The sequence below is a fragment of the Pituophis catenifer genome, unplaced genomic scaffold (genome assembly GCF_029215685.1).
Source record: "Pituophis catenifer annectens isolate HBS135680 unplaced genomic scaffold, rPitCat1.0.hap2 SCAF_1, whole genome shotgun sequence".
Classification (NCBI taxonomy): Eukaryota; Metazoa; Chordata; class Lepidosauria; order Squamata; family Colubridae; genus Pituophis; species Pituophis catenifer.
The window spans coordinates 308,855,377-308,872,190 of NW_027256881.1; the positions used below are offsets into that span (position 1 = coordinate 308,855,377).

General features: G+C 39.8%; 1 protein-coding gene across 3 annotated transcripts in view; it reads right to left on the minus strand.

Annotated features, from left to right (window-relative positions):
- Positions 1-9,512, minus strand: part of SYNE3 (spectrin repeat containing nuclear envelope family member 3) — a 91,041-nt gene extending 81,529 nt beyond the window's left edge. For all 3 annotated transcript variants that reach the window (XM_070931541.1, XM_070931540.1, XM_070931539.1), the window contains exon 1: positions 9,440-9,512. The gene's annotated coding sequence lies outside the window, so the exon portion shown is untranslated. The remainder of the gene's footprint in view (positions 1-9,439) is intronic.
- Positions 9,513-16,814: the final 7,302 nt, after the last annotated feature.

A 16,814-nucleotide genomic window follows, 5' to 3' on the forward strand; every position in this document is an offset into this window, starting at 1 on the left:
CAAGGAGTGGATGGAACTCAAAAACTATAGACTATTGAATTTGGAAGGATTCGATCTTCAGCGAGGATGGCATGCCTTCTTATGGGAGGGCACAGACAAAAGGCATGAATATTTTCAGAGACATACAATCAGACATGCATTATACCAAACATGGCAGAGTATTAAAAAGGCACATTATTACAAAATCCCAGAGTGGTTGTCAATGATGGAAGCCCAGATCTATCCAAATGCCATGGACTATAACAAAACGAAAACTTATAAAGATCTGTTAAACAATCAGGGGGAACTAAGAACGAGGCAAGAACTAAAAGAGATGGGTACAGACATTGACTGGTGGCCATATATACAAATAAAATCAAGATACAATAAAGATTTGGCTAAATTTGAATTCCAAAAAGGTCAAACCGAATTAGATAAAATTTTGCAAGGGACACAGGACAAACTGATCAAAAAAATTTACAATTATTTACGAGGATATAAATTAGAAGAAGAGGTAGTGAAAGAAAATATGATAACCTGGGCAAAAAATTTCGGTTATAGTATTCAATTAGACAAATGGGAAAAACTATGGAAAATAAATTATAAATTGACAATGTCTGTACCCTATAAAGAAAATCACTATAAAATGTTTTATAGGTGGCACTTGCCACAAGCCAGATTGACAAGAATGTTCCCTGCCACGCCATCAACATGTTGGAAATGCAACCACCACAAAGGCACCTATTACCATATGTGGTGGACCTGCCCAATGGCGAAACAATATTGGCAAAAGATCAAAATACAAATAGAGGAAATAACACACCAAAAGATAGAACTAAGACCAGAAAGCTTCTTACTAGGCATAGTGAATGGATACTACGAAAAAGAAACAACATATTTAATTATACATATGATAACAGCAGCACGAATACTATACGCGCAACATTGGAAGAGTAGTGATATACCAACACCAGATAAACTAATCAATAAAATTATGGAATGTGCGGAATTAGATAGACTCACAAAGGAATTACAAAATAGGGAAGAACATGACTTTTACTTAGTATGGGAAAAGTGGTATAGTTGGTTGAAAGATAGGAAAGAGATGAAGCAATAGGAAGTAAACAAAATGACCAAATATAATATGATGGAAACAAAGAACAGACATAGGTCAACAAAGATCAATAGTAGATAGACAAAAGGGAATGACCAAATAAGGAAGAGTCAAAATACAAAGGGAAATGTATATTACAGTTGCGACAAACTAGACATGTATTGAAATGGATGTTTATATGTTTTTATGTTTTGTACGTTTCATTGTTCTGTTTAGTTTATACTTATAAATAAAAATTGGAAAAAAAATGAAATAAATAAGGGAGTATGGCAGGGATGTCCACTCTCATCTTTACATGTTTATTTTAACATTGGAAAATCTACTTATAAGAATTAGGTCAAATAAAGGAATAAAAGGACTAAATGTAAAATGAGAAGAATACAAGGTCCAAGCATTTTTTTTTATTTGATTTATATGCCGCCCTTCTCTGGAGACTCAGGGCGGCTTACAATGCACTAAGTAATAGCCTTCATTCTTTTGTATAATTATACAAAGTCAGCTTATTGCCCCCACAACTGGGTCCTCAATTTACCTACCTTAGAAAGGATGGAAGGCTGAGTCAACCTTGAGCCTTGGCGAGATTCGAACCTGCAGTAATTTGCTGATGACCTTGTATTCTTCATAGAAGAACCATTAAAAACAGGACCAATTTTAATAAAAGAGATAGAAGAATTTGGAAAAGTAGCGGGTTTAAAAATTAACAAAGATAAGACTCTTAACGAAAAATATAACAGCAAGACAAATAGAAGAATTAGTTAATCAATTAGGATTACAGGTGGTAAAAAAGGTGAAATATTTAGGTATAACTTTGACAGCCAGATGTGCAAACATAAAGGAGAACAATTATGGAATTTTAGTTCAAAAAATAAAATTGAAATTGAAATTATCTCCATTAGGGAGGATTGCAGCGATAAAAATGAACATACTGCCGAGACTCCTTTATTTATTTCAAACAATTCTGGTAAAATTAGATAAAAATTTTTTCAATAATTCGAATAGAAAAAAAAAAGAATAGAATAACTACAAAATTTGTGCGGGAAGGGAAAAAACCTAGATTTATCCTTAAAGCTCATTTCTCAAAGCACAGCGTGTTGTTTGGATGAAACTCAAATGACTTAATAGTGTTATACCTGCAAAAATTTTATTGAAAAGTATCTTATCTAAATTAAATTAAATTAAATTATGTAGGCTGACCTGTCAGACTTCTCCAATCTGTAGCCTTCCAGAAGTCTTAAGATTGCAATTCTTGTCAGTTCCATTCAGCGTAAGATGATGGTAACTGTATTCCAACATTTCTGGAAGGTATTGGATAGTCAAAGACCTACTTAGAAAAAGAAGAATTGTCTTGTCCAGTATTGAAGAGTGGAATTGAATTCTTGTCCCAGAATCTCTTTGGAATATTTCCCAGTGCTTAATTTTTGACAAGTAGTAAAGAATACCATGTTGAAAATCTCCCATATTTCTTTGTATTTTTTTTTGTCTTACTAACAGAAAACATGTCTATTTTATTTAAAGATTTAGAACATATGTACTTTTTTATGTGTAAAGTGGAGTCCTTGGTGCTAGTTTGGTTGTTTTCTTGCAGACATTTCATTACCTGGTTAGGTAACATCTTTACTGCTAGAAGAAAATGGGATTTGTTAACTATTTATATACAATAGCTTGTCCTTTTGGTGGGGTGGTTTTTTCTCCTTGGGGGTCCCCTGATTAGGCTGTTGTTTAACAGCCTAATAATAGGCCATTAATAATAGACCATTTTGTATTCCTTAACTTCCCCAGTTCTTGTTGGAATTTAGCTTCCTAATACATTCTGTTTTCCAAGCACAGTACTAAACATTGCTTTTTTGGGTCTCCAATATCTAACATTTTTTCATATTCTACAACTTTAATAATCCTGCAGAGATTAGGATTCTAAAAAAAAATATCTCAAATAGCTCATGACTTTTTAACATTTTGATTCATCATCACTAAAAATTATATTGCTCTTTTTTATATATTAATCCCAGCACAGCTTGCTGAAGTACAATATACTCACCCTGCTTTGGGTGGAGCCACCTACAAAAAATATTTACAACCATTAATAGGTAACTCAATGTTATTCCAACCTGTCTACTACCAATGCAGTACTAGACAAAGATCAACTCCCTCGCTCATTCTTCATTCATTCATTCAGTTTGTAGGCTGCCCATCACAAAAACATGATTCTGAGCAGCAAACTTTAGGGAGACTGCTACCTCTTAAGACACCTCTGAGGGAGATAGGCAGTTTAGAAATAGGATAAACAAACAAACAAACAAACTTAAAATTCTTGATTTCTGTTCCTATCATCAGTAATTAACCTGAAGACTTATTTCCTGTATTAAAAAGTTGTTGACTAATCAACATGATGACCTCCAAATTGTCAGTGTTGCACTGATCTGCATTTAATTTAGGCGAAAAAATCCTATTTTTGGTCTATAAATGTTTGCGTCAGTCTCACTTGGGAATGAGCAAGAAACTCAGAACAAATGAGTTCTTCAAAGATAGAAATGAAGGATGTGTTTCATTGCATTTCTTCTTGACTGAAAACAATTTTCTTTTCTAGGAGATCTTGAAAAAAAATATGCAGCTGCTTTAAGAACCTGATTTATTAACTTGACTCTTAAAGTAACAGCAACATTATTTTAGCTTTGCACAGAAAAAGTGAGTGTTTTAATGGAGAAAAAATGGGGTGTTTAGTTTGCACAAGATCTAAAATACTTCCTCCTAACCATTTTTGAAGCTTGCAATCCTGCTTCATAATACTGCCAACACTCAGCAACATAATATGGACCTGGAATCCAACACGCTACTTAGTTTTGAATTAAACAAAAATTGGGTGGGGCTGTAGTAACGAAGTGGATAAAGACAAAATCAAATCTGATTTGGTTCACTAAGAATTAAATTACTTAACTATGGATAAAATAATGCTATTTAATCTGGTATTTAATCATTGTTCCATTTTGTAATACTGCAGATTACCCTGTAGCCTATCTGAAGGAATTCTTAGCCACAACCAAAGTTTTTCAGGAGAAAATGTAGTCCTGGTCCCCCAATTTATACATATGTTCTTTCTTTAATGACATGAATAAATTCATGTTACCAAGTTCATGAAAAATGAAGGGCATCTGTTCTCATAATTAATGAGCATAAAAAGGTTGCTTGTTTTCACATAGCATGAAAGCAAAGAAAGAATGAGGGAGGTTTGGCACACATGGTTTGGAGTTTGCCAAAGACAAACTGTTTGTTCCACCCACTTTTATTCCTTTAGGCAATCAAATACAATTTTGTTCCCAGCCTTTCTCACAGCAGCTCTTCCCTTTCTGGAAATAATGAATGTTTACCCCTTGCATACGGAGAATACCAACAACAGTCAGTTAAATCACATGGGCAGAATTCCCTAAAAAACTGTGCCAACAACACATGTCAACAATGTGAAAAGCAGTTGTGCCCAGCTTTAATTATATCCAAGAGAGAAGCTCTTTTGCAAGTTAACTCTCTGAACCAAAATCAAGACCAATCCAGAGTCCTAATAGATTAATAATAAATGTATTACACATAAAGAGAAAGCCAGAATGTTACACATACATATATGTGGTATATACATATTCTTTCCTCTTGGAGAGATTTATTAATCACTTAATAAAAGAAGACAAACATGCTAAGTGTATGTTTCGGTAAACTTCTAAATTCTATTGTAAATTCCACTGTACTTGCACTTTTCCTTAACGTGGATTATAATACTGCATTTCAAAGTACCAAAAATGCTTTATGTATCTCATTGCAATAATATTTTCAACAAAGTCGGGTCAACAGGGAATACAGAGGATGGTAAAACCAATGTAAAATAGCAAAGAACTAAATTTAAGAAGTTTAAAATTCTTAAAATTGGGTGTTAAATAATTTTATCTAGTGCAAAGTAATATTAGGCTGCAATCTTAGCAGAGTACAATGTGAGTTGCTTTCTAAAAAATGGTCCATAATAGTTAATATTTCTAATAAATCTCTCATCTTGAACACCCTTTTATCACCTTGATTACTGGAACACAGAACAGGTTTATCTTCTTAAACTGCAACTCAGATGACAAAACAGTGCCGGCCCAGTGTTGCTGATTTCTGATGAATTGCAGAAACTTATTGTTGCTTTTTCAGGGTTTTTGTTTTGGCTGAAAGGATTAGCACATCATATTACCTTTTCTTTCTTTCCTTCTATTCAGTCGTGTCAGATTCTCGGAGAAATTGCTTGAATAAGTCCTTGCAGTTTTCTTGGCAAGATTTCAGAAATGGCTTGCCATTGCATCCTTCCTAGGGCTGAGAAAAAGTGACTTGCCTAAGTTGCTTTCGTGCCTTAACAGCAACAGCACTTATATACCGCTCCATAGTGCTTTTACAGCACTCTCTGAGGGATTTATAAGTCAGCCTATTGCTCCTAACAATCTGGGGTCCTCATTTTACCGACCTCAGAAGAATGGAAAGCTGAGTCAATCTCAAGCCCCATCAGGATTGAACTCAAGGCTGTGGGCAGAGTTTCCCTGCAATACTGCATTCTAACCACTGTGTCACCAGGGCATTTAATGGAATAAAATTCATGATCTCATAGTTTCTAGCCTGATGCAACTACTACACCAAGCTGGCTCTCTACTATACAGTAGAACCTCTTCCATAACTTTGGTCACAAACTGATTTGGTTGTGACTCGAACCAGTTTTGGAAATTTGGCACTTACAAAAAAAATGGCACGGAAGGGGAAATCGGCTGCGGGGGAAAAAATGTGAATTTTTTGGTCGGAACCCGATTTGGTTGTGATCAGAAGCCTTCGTGACCAGTGGTTCGACTGTATTACTATTAATTATATATATACACCAGCAGGGCAACACCTAGTTGATCTTGGATGATCTCCGAAACAGGGTTGCCCAAGATTAGTACTTAGATGCAGGACTACCAGCAAATTCTGGGGCTTGGGCATTAGAAAGCTACAGCTGGTCCAGAATGCCTCAGGTCAGGAAATGGTGGGTGTCCTTTGAGGCACCGATGTCACACTTTTACTCTGAGAACTGCCTTGGTTGCCAGTTGGCTTTTGGGTGAAATTCAAGGTGTCGGTTGTCACCTTTAAAGCCCTTCATGTTCAGAACACAGTTATGAAATTATCTTTTCCATATAATATCTTTCTGTCTGATAAAATGTAACATGGCAAGCTCGCTAGATGTCTCCCCAGTTAGAGACTGTCACCTTTGGGGACCACATAAAACACTTTTCCAGTGTTTCCCCTTCAGAAAAATAGGATTGGCGCCTTCCCTTTTGGTTTTCAGGAAGCTGGTGAAAGCTGGTTCTTCCATCAAGCCAGGAAGTCTGGTTGATTGCAATTGCCTCTTGGAACTGGTTTGGAGAATGAGTTGCCGTGTATTATTATGAATGCTTTAGTTGTTGCTCAGAGTCAGCAGATTATAGTGGCCTTTAGGCTTTGCAAATAAGTACATATGTAAGTAAAATTCATATATACTCCACAGTATTTTTCATCTGTAAAAAGTGCAATTCTTAGTACAATTGATCTGGAGCCTTCAATCTTGATGGTGACTTGACAATACTGTTCGACCTTAAAAAGAACAGAAACCCTCATCCTATTTATTTATATATTACCTGTCTTTTCTTTATGGTACATAAGACAGTGTGTATGGGGTTAAATTGAAAAACCAACTGGTCCCAAATTACCCAGTAAATCTCCATAATCAAGGGGGTTTTGAACTTGGGTTTTTTGAGTTTACCAATCTACTACACTACATATTAATACTACAAACCATGCAGGAGGTAACAGCCTATCATGTGTGCACAGCAAATATTTTTGCTCATTTTGATTTTAAATTTCCAGTCAGTTGCACTGCCATAAGTGTGCAAGTATATATGAACTATATATTCTTTCCAATCACAAAGAATATATGTAACTCAGGGTTGAACTATGGAATCCTTGGTGCTCTCTGAACTTTGTTTGCTTGCAGATGTTTCATGTCTAACTAGGTAATATCACCAGTGCATGAAATTAAATGTCTACAAGGTCAGAAAGCACCAAGGTCTTAACACATGACTCTCTCCCAAAGAGTTAGAGACAGCAGCCTTGGATATTGTCTTTCTCCAACTGATACACTGCAAATGTGTTCAATTATGCTCATGGTTATTACAGTCAGTGGTCCCAGTGAAGGATGTTTGGGAGATATAAACACACTTAAAGGATGTCAGGTTTACAATTTACAGCATGTGTTCTTATTTTTTTTTCCAGAACATGCCAAGGATTGTACTTGTCAAGTTCAGTCCAGAACATGCCAAGGATTGTCCTTGATGACAGTCTCAATACATTCCAAGTGAATTGGGAGGGGAAAATGCTGCTGAACATTTTTTTTTTATTTGATTTATATGCCGCCCTTCTCCGAAGACTCAGGGCGGCTTACAATGTGCTCAGCAATTTTTGTGTATATTTTGTGTATATTGAGAGATCTATTCTGCATCTTTGGTAACAAGAAGGATTCTTCCAAAGTTCACTTCTAATAAATCTGATGTCCGTTATTACTGAATGACTCTACCCTGTGGCTATACCAGGAAAAACAGATAAAAGATCTGTTAAGAAAAAAATAAGCGAAGTTATAGTAAGATTATAACTCCTGATGCTCCTGAAATTCCCTGGCCTAAATGAGGAAAAAAAATCATTCTAGAGGCTGGAATAGATATGTTTCAACATTTCAGTAGAAACACCCATAAGTAAATCTTCTCAGAGGATTAACCAGAAGTATCTTTTCCAGAAAATGCCAGCCCAACTCTGAGCTATACATTCAACAAAATGTATCAACTAGACCTCTTTAAATTGATTCAGCAAAGTTACAATATAAATAGCACAAGTACTCAGTTGCACAACCCACCTTCACTTCTCTTTTGCACTAGCACTCCCCCCCCATCCCGCAGAAGGTGTTTTCCCTTATTTATAGGCACACCCACTTTTTTAAAAAAGCCAAGTTCTTCTTCTTTTCTTATTTTTAGGCACACCCATTTTGTGAAGCCAACCCTGGCGAGGGCAAGGACACATCTGGTTCTTCAAAGCCTCTCTTCCATCTTCCTCCACGTGCCTTTTTCACCAGGCATCGCCAACCAACTCGCCTGCCAATTCTGCAGTCTAACTCTGCGCAGTCACACAACAACACAGCGGGGCCGTCAAAATGTGCACCTAAATGAATTTTAATTATTCTGGTGGTACAACAATTATCTTGAAGGGAGTGTGTGTGTGTGGGGGGAGTTCTTAACAGCCAACGCGGCCGGTTCTTCCTCTATACCAGTGTTTCTCAACCTTGGAAGCTTGAAGATGGGTGGACTTCAACTCCCAGAATCCCCCAGCCAGCGCTGCTGGCTGGGGGATTCTGGGATTTGAATTCCACCCATCTTCAAGCTTCCAAGGTTGAGAAACACTGCTCTATACCAAAGAACTGAGCCAGTTCAAACACCCTGGAATTGATTTCAGAGAAAGCAAACAGCCTCCCGACATCGCCCGCACAAGAGGCGTTTTGAGGATGGAGTCATTATGGCAGGAAATAAGAGGGAAATGGAAGCGGCAAAGACAACTGCGATACAACGATAGCAGTACCTACGCATAAAGTATTTATTTTATTTTTTATTTTTATTAAACAATCCAATTAAAATCCCCGACCGTTAAAACTAAAACCCCCCCCAAGAGATCAGGAGATTTGTAACTTTTTGCATAAAGTAACTTTTTTTGCATAAAATAACTTTTTTTTCCAGCTGGAACTGGAACAGTTTGAAAACTAAAAGGCTGGGAAGGTGGGAAGTTGGGCCGGGCAACCCACCCCGGAGTCCCCTTGCCTTCCCTTACATTACAGCCCGGCCGCCACGCTTCCACAGGCGATATTCCTCTTCCCCGCGGGTGACCGACTCCGCGAGAGGAAGCCAAGTTTGCTTTCCCCTCCGCCAGTCAATAAAAGCAGCCCATCACTCACCGCAGCTGGGCAGAGATTACCAGGTTGGCAGCTGGACAATTAACCAGCGGGACAGTTTTGCCTTCCGAAGTCGTGGGCGCTCCATCCCTGGAGGTTTTTAAGAAGAGACTGGACGGCCACTTGTCTGAAACGCTATAGGGTCCCCTGCTTGCGCAGGGGGCTGGACTAGAAGACCTCCAAGGTCCCCTTCCAGCTCTATTCAGATTCCGATTTCAAAGCGAAAGTGACAGACAAGCCGGAGAGTCGGGACTGACGCAAGCCACCTGCCCCGCCGGCCCCCTCCCACATCATCCTCGACTCCCCCCGCTCCCTCCTCCGACGGCTAGAGATCCGCTCACCTCCCCAAGAAGCGCCTCCGAAGAGCCCCTCCGCCAAGACCGCCCTGCAGCTGGAGGGCTCCAGGACCCGGAGCTGCGGCGCGTTTGAATCAATGGCGCTGGCAGCGGCTCCTCCCTCTCGGCCTTCCCCGTCTCTCGCCCGCTTCCTGCTGCGGGCGAAGCGCCGCTTGACTCATCTTTTCGCCGCAGAGCGCTGCGCAGAAATGATCTCGGGGAGGAGTGGGGGTGGGGGAGAGAGAAAGGGAGGGCCCGGGACCCGAGAGGGAGGATCGCGGCCGTCGGCTTTGCGCGCCCTTGCCTCAGATCCGCTAGTTGCGATTCTCGGGAGGCGGACGGCCGGGTTTTCTCCGCTCTTTCGTTCTCCCCCTCGCACGCCTGGGCAGGCGAGACCCGGCGCGCTTGCCAAAGCGGCACGCTTATGTAACCGAGTGGCGAACCGCTTAGCGACCGAACGGAGCTTACGCAACGGCCGAGCCTTTCACAGGCCGCGGCCGCGCAAATGAGTCCCAGGTTCCTTTTCCCTCCTATTAAAAGATTGTTTACTGTCATCTGAGCGGGTCTCGGACGCCTTCCAGCATTTCCTGGCGGCCGCGGTCTCTCCGTCTCTGCCGTGGCCGCGACGTCGTTTTCTACTCCCGTTACTGTCCGTCGCTCTCGGCCAGATTAAGTTTCCCTCAGCAGAGGGAAGGCGGTGCGGGCGTTTTTTCCACTTCGCCTGACCACGCCGGGGAAAGGGTTTGTATGGGACGACTCTCGCCGCTCCCATCTCCCCGCGCCGTTGGAAACCTATTTCGGTCAGTGGGCAGAATGTGCCCGCGATGACCGCATAAAGAAGCCTATATGATGAAAAGGGAGACGGCCACTCGGAATGGTGGCGGAAAGCATGGCGGTCACAAGACCCAGTTTGACTCTCCAAACGCCTGAGGGGGGAATCAGTTTGGTGCGGTTGCTGTTGCTATATTAGAGGGAAATTCTTTGCAAGAAACGTGAGAGACATTCAAAAATTGCCATATTTTCAGCAATTCACTTAAAGGCTAATTAGTATCGTGTAGTACTAGTAGTACTACTACTACAGAGGTGGGTTTCAGCAGGTTCTGACCAGTTCAGGAGAACCAGTAGCGGAACTTTTGAGTAGTTGGGAGAACCGCTGGTAAAGATTCTGACTGGCCCCACCCCCATCTATTCTCTGCCTCCCAAGACCCAGCTGATGGGGAGGAAATGGGGATTTTGCAGTAACCTTCCCCTGGAGTGGGGAGGGAATGGAGATTTTACAGTATCCTTCCCCTGTCACGCCCACCAAGCCATGCCCACGGAACCGTAGTAAAATTTTTTGAAACCCACCACTGTACTACTATTACTACTACTACTACTACTACTACTGCTACTACTACTACTACTAAACTACTAAGGCACCAACATAGAAACTAGAAGACTAGTCTGGTGAAAGCCAAGTGGGTGATCTTGGGCCAGTCCTTCTCACTCACTCTCAGCATTGGAAAAAGGCCCAGGATCCAAAATCTTGCCAAGAAAATTGCATGGAATTGTCCAGTCACCAGGTGTCACTGCTGACTGGAAGCCAATCCTCCCTCCCAAAATGATACTATGAAATATTTATTCATTTCACATTGAAATAATAAAAGCAAAAAGCCGCACTTTTCTAAGGAAAAGTGACGGAACTTTTGACTTTCTAAGAAAGTCAAAAACATTTACAAACTGTTAATATAGCTTCGTCAAAAGAAATTAAACTTTATAATAAACTATGGTATAAGTAGCACTATGTGACCCAGTTAATAGGTGCTATTAAAATTCCAGGATTTATTTATATTTGTGGAAAGAATAATAGAATGTTGGAACCAACTTCCAGCAGAGATAGTTGGTCAATCATCAGTAACTGAGTTTCAACATGCTTTGGATAAACACATGTCCATCATCCAACAAAAAAATAGAACACAAACATTAATAAAACATAAACATAATAATTAAAAATGTATAAATTAAAAAAATAAACAAAAAAGAAATCAACTCAAAGGCAGACTCAATGGACCGTTAGGTCTTTTTTCACCATAACTTCTGTGTTTCTATATAATATTAACTGATGTAATATTCTCAAGAGATTCATATCCTTTTGAGTGATATCTCTGTCACGTGGACATTGTCACCTGCTGGAAGAAAATAGGTTCTCTGCTCTGCTTTTAGCAAAAACACTTCTTCGGCATTGGTTGAAGGTTAAACATGGCTCCAACTATTCAATGCTTTACAATATTGGTATCATTAACAACAGAGAAATGAATTTCTTATTAATATAGTTTAGCTATGATTTTACAATGAGCTATGACCATCATTTATGAGCATAAATTCATTGTTTCTTTTTTCCAAGTTTTACTTTGTTTTCTTGTTTTATAATTTTGTGTATAGTTTCTTTTGTTTTTATTGTATCAAATAATAAAATCATTTTTTGAAAAAAGTTCACGTTTATTGTACAGGAGGACTCAGTAATGAGTAATAAATGGTTCCTGCAGTTCTGGATAACTTAGTTTATGTGCTAAGCTATTTAAGAGTGTTCACGATTCTCAACAACCTTAAAGTACAGTTCCTTCCTAAGGCAGCACATAGCAATTACAAGGGAAGAAAATTAGGGTAAGTTTATAGAATAGACTGCAATCCCATTCATGTTTGCTAAGAAGTATGAAAGAATGATGGTCTGAATTTAAAAGTGTTTCAGAGCATATGGGGTGTTTGTCTAGCTGGCATCTGCTGACAGCCACTTAAAACAGCTACATTTGTAGCTAGGACTGTACAACCTGGAAAAGATGTGTTTGGGTTAAGAGTTACTAACAGTTGCAAATGCACCAAAGTATCTTTTTCTGAAGTTATTTTGGATTCCCATCTCTGAATCAAAATACTATCTGGCTGATTGTCACAGTATATGTACTATAGGACTGAACCTTGGTTCTCTCATGCAGCAAACACTATATTGTCAAATCAATTATTCAAATTAAATTGTCAATGTTTTCATGATCCATGTTTCTTCTTTGTCTCATGATGGGGTGAACAAGAAGAAAGGGTATTTGTGAAGATGTTTTCTTTTTGTCTTTTTCATCTAGCTTCAGTCTGATTGAAGGGGTGATTAAGGAAACAATGAATGTAATTAATATTTGTAACCCACGCTGTTCCAGAATCTTAGGAAGAGTAGCAGCTAAAGTTATATATTCAAAGCAATCTACACAATTAAATTAACACAGTTAGTTATTAATGCTAAACCACTGTGTGACTGTTGATGTAAAACCCAAGTTATTGCATGCATCCTAGCCCACAATAAAGTTTTCAAACAATGCTTCAGTAGGCTTCTCAACATTGGGGTACCCCGTGCTTTTGTTATGTTTAAGCTCTTCATGTCACTTTGAAAAATGAATTTGGTATTCGGGATTTTCCCTCATTCATGGTCAAAAGACAATGCATACAGTCTATGATATAACTAAATTATCTCTATTGCTGGTCCCTCTGCTGTTTCTACCATTATATGATAAAGAATATTGGATGAAGCAGTTCCAAGGAATTTGTAAAAGGAGACAGCTCAAGAAAGGAAATGGTTAAAAGGGACAGCTTCAAGGAAGTTTTGGCATCATAAATCCCATTTGTTTCAGTGGGAGGGAGTTACATAGCATCTAATTTGCCCAATGGGAAACAAGCATGAGATGCAGACTCTATGGCTGATTGTTTTTCTCAACCCTGGCAACTTTAAAATGTAAGACTTCAACTCCCAGATTTCCCCAGTCACTTCCGTTCTGGGAGTTGAAGTCCTTGCATTTTAAAGTTGCCAGGGTTGATAAACACTGTCCTAGGAAATGTGTCACAAGCAATAAATGACAGACACCATCTGACTTTCTATAGGACTCCCCTCTGTCTACAATCAGCCAATTTTAATCCCATGTAGCAGCTGCCTATCCCTTAAATAGCTTGATAGTTACAAATGGAGCAGCACACATAAATAAAATGCCCCATTGCCCCCTGACACCCAGTTCCATAACCCATATCCTTTAAAGAAGCAAACAGTGGCTGTGCTAAATTCAACTTTGATCCCACTTGTTTCACTTTGTTTCAGGTGTCCCAAACTAATTTTAATTTTAACAGTAGGGTTGCAAAATATGCTGAGAGACAGTGACCTTGTCATCTAGGGAGGTTCCTGAAATTCAAAGACTGGCCATTTTATAGCCTTGCCTTCAATTTATTTCTAATTTTTGTTTGTTTGTTTGTTTATGTATACAATTTGTATGGGGCATGATGGCTCAGTGGCTAAAGACTCTGAGCCCAGGTTTGAGACATGAGTGCTGTGCAATGGGTGAGCTTGCCTCAGTTCCTGCCCACCTAGCAGTTCAAAAGCATGCAAATGCAAGTAAATAAATAGGTACCACTTTGGTGGGAAGGTAACAGCATTTCAAATGCCTCGGGGTATAATCATGCTGGCCACATGACCTCAGAAGTGTCTTCGGACAATGCTGGCTTCCTTGACTAAGAAATGGAGATGAGCAATGCCCTTTAGAGTCAGACACTATTGGAAAAGGTAAACCTTTGCCTTATATACAATTTGTACATTGCATTACTCCAATGATTCTGCACTGCTTACAATTAAAAAAAAAGATTTTTTTAAAAAGTACAAAAGACAAGAAAGCAATTCAAAAACAACGTATAACCCTAAAAGCTAGATCTTTATATACCTTCCTGGATATCATCAGAGTGAGACCCGTCTAAATCTCTATATAAATAATTACATTCCTCTACTTGCCAAAATCCTTAGTGACAGCAGGGAGGATAAAAAGGCTTTGAACACTTGGCATGAACAGTGTTGGGTAAGCCTTGCTATGTCTACATAACACTCCTGCTACCTGAGCTAAACTGACTGGCTTCTGGGGATAGTTCCAGGTGCATTTGTCACCTATGCAACATGTACAACATAGCATGTCACCTATGCAGCAGAGGTGGGTTTCAGCAGGTTCTGACCAGTTCTGGAGAACCGGTAATGGAAATTTTGAGTAGTTCGGAGAACCAGTAAATACCACCTCTGACTGGCCCCGCCCCCATCTATTCTCTGCCTCCCGAGTCCCAGCTGATTGGGAGGAAATGGGGATTTTGCAGTAACTTTACCCTGGAGTGGGGTGGGAATGGAAATTTTACTGTATCCTTCCCCTGCCACACCCACCAAGCCATGCCCACAGAACCAGTAGTAAAAATTTTTGATACCCACCACTGCTACGCAGCATATACAACATAGGACATAGCTATTTGGAGGACTGCTCTCCCCCCCCACTCTCTCTCTCTCTCTCTCTCTCTCTGCCCATCCTGTATGCTCCAAGAAGGTGAACTTGTTTTAGGTCCCATCAATGAATGTCACATAACAGGATCCAGGCAGTAGAATCTCTTGATCACTGCATCTGCTCTTGCAAAAGCATCCCCTGGAGATTTGTATTCCCACCCCCACCCCCACCCCCACCCCCAGACATACACATACTTTGCCTGCCTCTTTAAGTGTTCCTCAAAGGCTTGGGTCTTTGGTTAGGATGACTGGGTGGGTCTCTTTAAGTTGGAGGGGGATGCTGAAGGATGACTCTGTTCCAGGGGTGGGTTCTAATTTTTTTTACTACCGGTTCTGTGGGCGTGGCTTATTTTGTGGGTGTGGCTTGATGGTCATGTGACAATTATTTAGGATTTAGCAGAAGTACTGATCTACAAGGCTTTTAACTGCTTGCAGAGCTGTACCGATCTACCCATTTATTTTTTGCAGGCACTGGTCTACCAATTTATTTTTGCAGGCACTGATCTACTCATGTATTTTTGCAGGCACTGGTCTACTCATTTGTTTTCTTTTAACACTGATCAACTCTTGGGCGGCCCTTTGAAGCCCTGCGGCAAGAGTTTAAACAGTTTTTTCCCCTCTAGCCATCAGCTGGGACTCAGGAGGCAGCAATAGATTGGGGATGGGGCCAAATAAAAGGTAAGAATAATGCGGAAGTGGGGGGCGTGGGGGGCAGGGGGGGGCAGGGGAGCGGGGGGGCAGAACTGGTTCGGTGACATCATATCGTCACCGCTACCGGCTTGGAAGAACCGGGCCAAATCAGGAGGAACCCACCACTGCTCTGTTCCCTCAGAGGGGTTGTTGTTTTATATATATTGCTGTATATATGCAGTCTTATTCTTTTATTTTTGTAAAGCTGTCCAGTCTTGTTTTGGAGCTGTGTGGGCTAGCAACTAGTTAATGAAATAAACAAATAAATTTGCACATCAGATTTAATTTTAATAGGTTTCATTATTCAACTGAGTAATCACACTACTGACCAATTTATAAGTGAAATTATAAGTGAGACAGAATTTAACCAATTATTTAGAGCCTCACCAGATTTCATGCCTTAGGTTTACAATTAAGGGAAGGATTGAAAAACTGCAATATATTTTTCATTCTTTGTTATATCTTTTTGGGCCTGATGGTGGATGTGTTTTCATCTTCCACTGGCAGGCATCTCTGGAACAATTTCATGCATTTCCTGTGATAAGATGCCCAAGAGAGTGGTTAAAATGACTGAACAATAGCTGGCAGACAAATGTTAAGAGTTGTTTGGGTACAGTGTAATTTTTAGAAGCAGGACAGTAGCCTTTAAAATAGGCACTTTCTATTATGTTTTTTTAATCTACATTCAGATATAATTTGTATTGGTTTAACAAGACTTTATATCAAATCTTGTAGATTTTCATTATTTCAACAAGACATTCTGTTGAAATAAAACATTCACTCCCTCACTCTTCCTTCCTCTTGTTCTCTCTTCCTCACTCACTCTCCTTTCTGTACAATAGGTGGGAATTCAGCCTACAGTTTCAAATCTAAAACTGAAAATTATGAGGAAGATTCACTACTAATGATAAATGTTAAGGTAATACATTCACCAGCACTCACATCAGGGGTGGGTTACCTTTACTACCAGTTCACAACGGGGTCGTGCGCATGTTCTTCTGCGCATGCGCAGAAGCTTCCTGATGGCATCAGGGTCAGTGGGCGGAGCCTCCCGACAGTTTTATTACTGGTTCTATAGAACCGGTCCAAACCGGGGGCAACCCAGCACTGACTCACACTCAAAGAATTAATAGAATTTGAAGTTAATATTTTTTTATTAACCATTGCAATGAAACTAGTCCCAGAATGAGACTGGTCACCAAACCACTTATTGCTAACTTCATTTCTATGATAATATCAAGATGTCATAATTGCTTGTAACAAATACTTATGAAGCAACAGCTGCTAGAAATATAGCATCCTATTTTCAGATGCTGGATGAAAATGATGAGGCTGTGTGGCCTGTCAGTATCTGAATTAGTATTTTGTGGAACA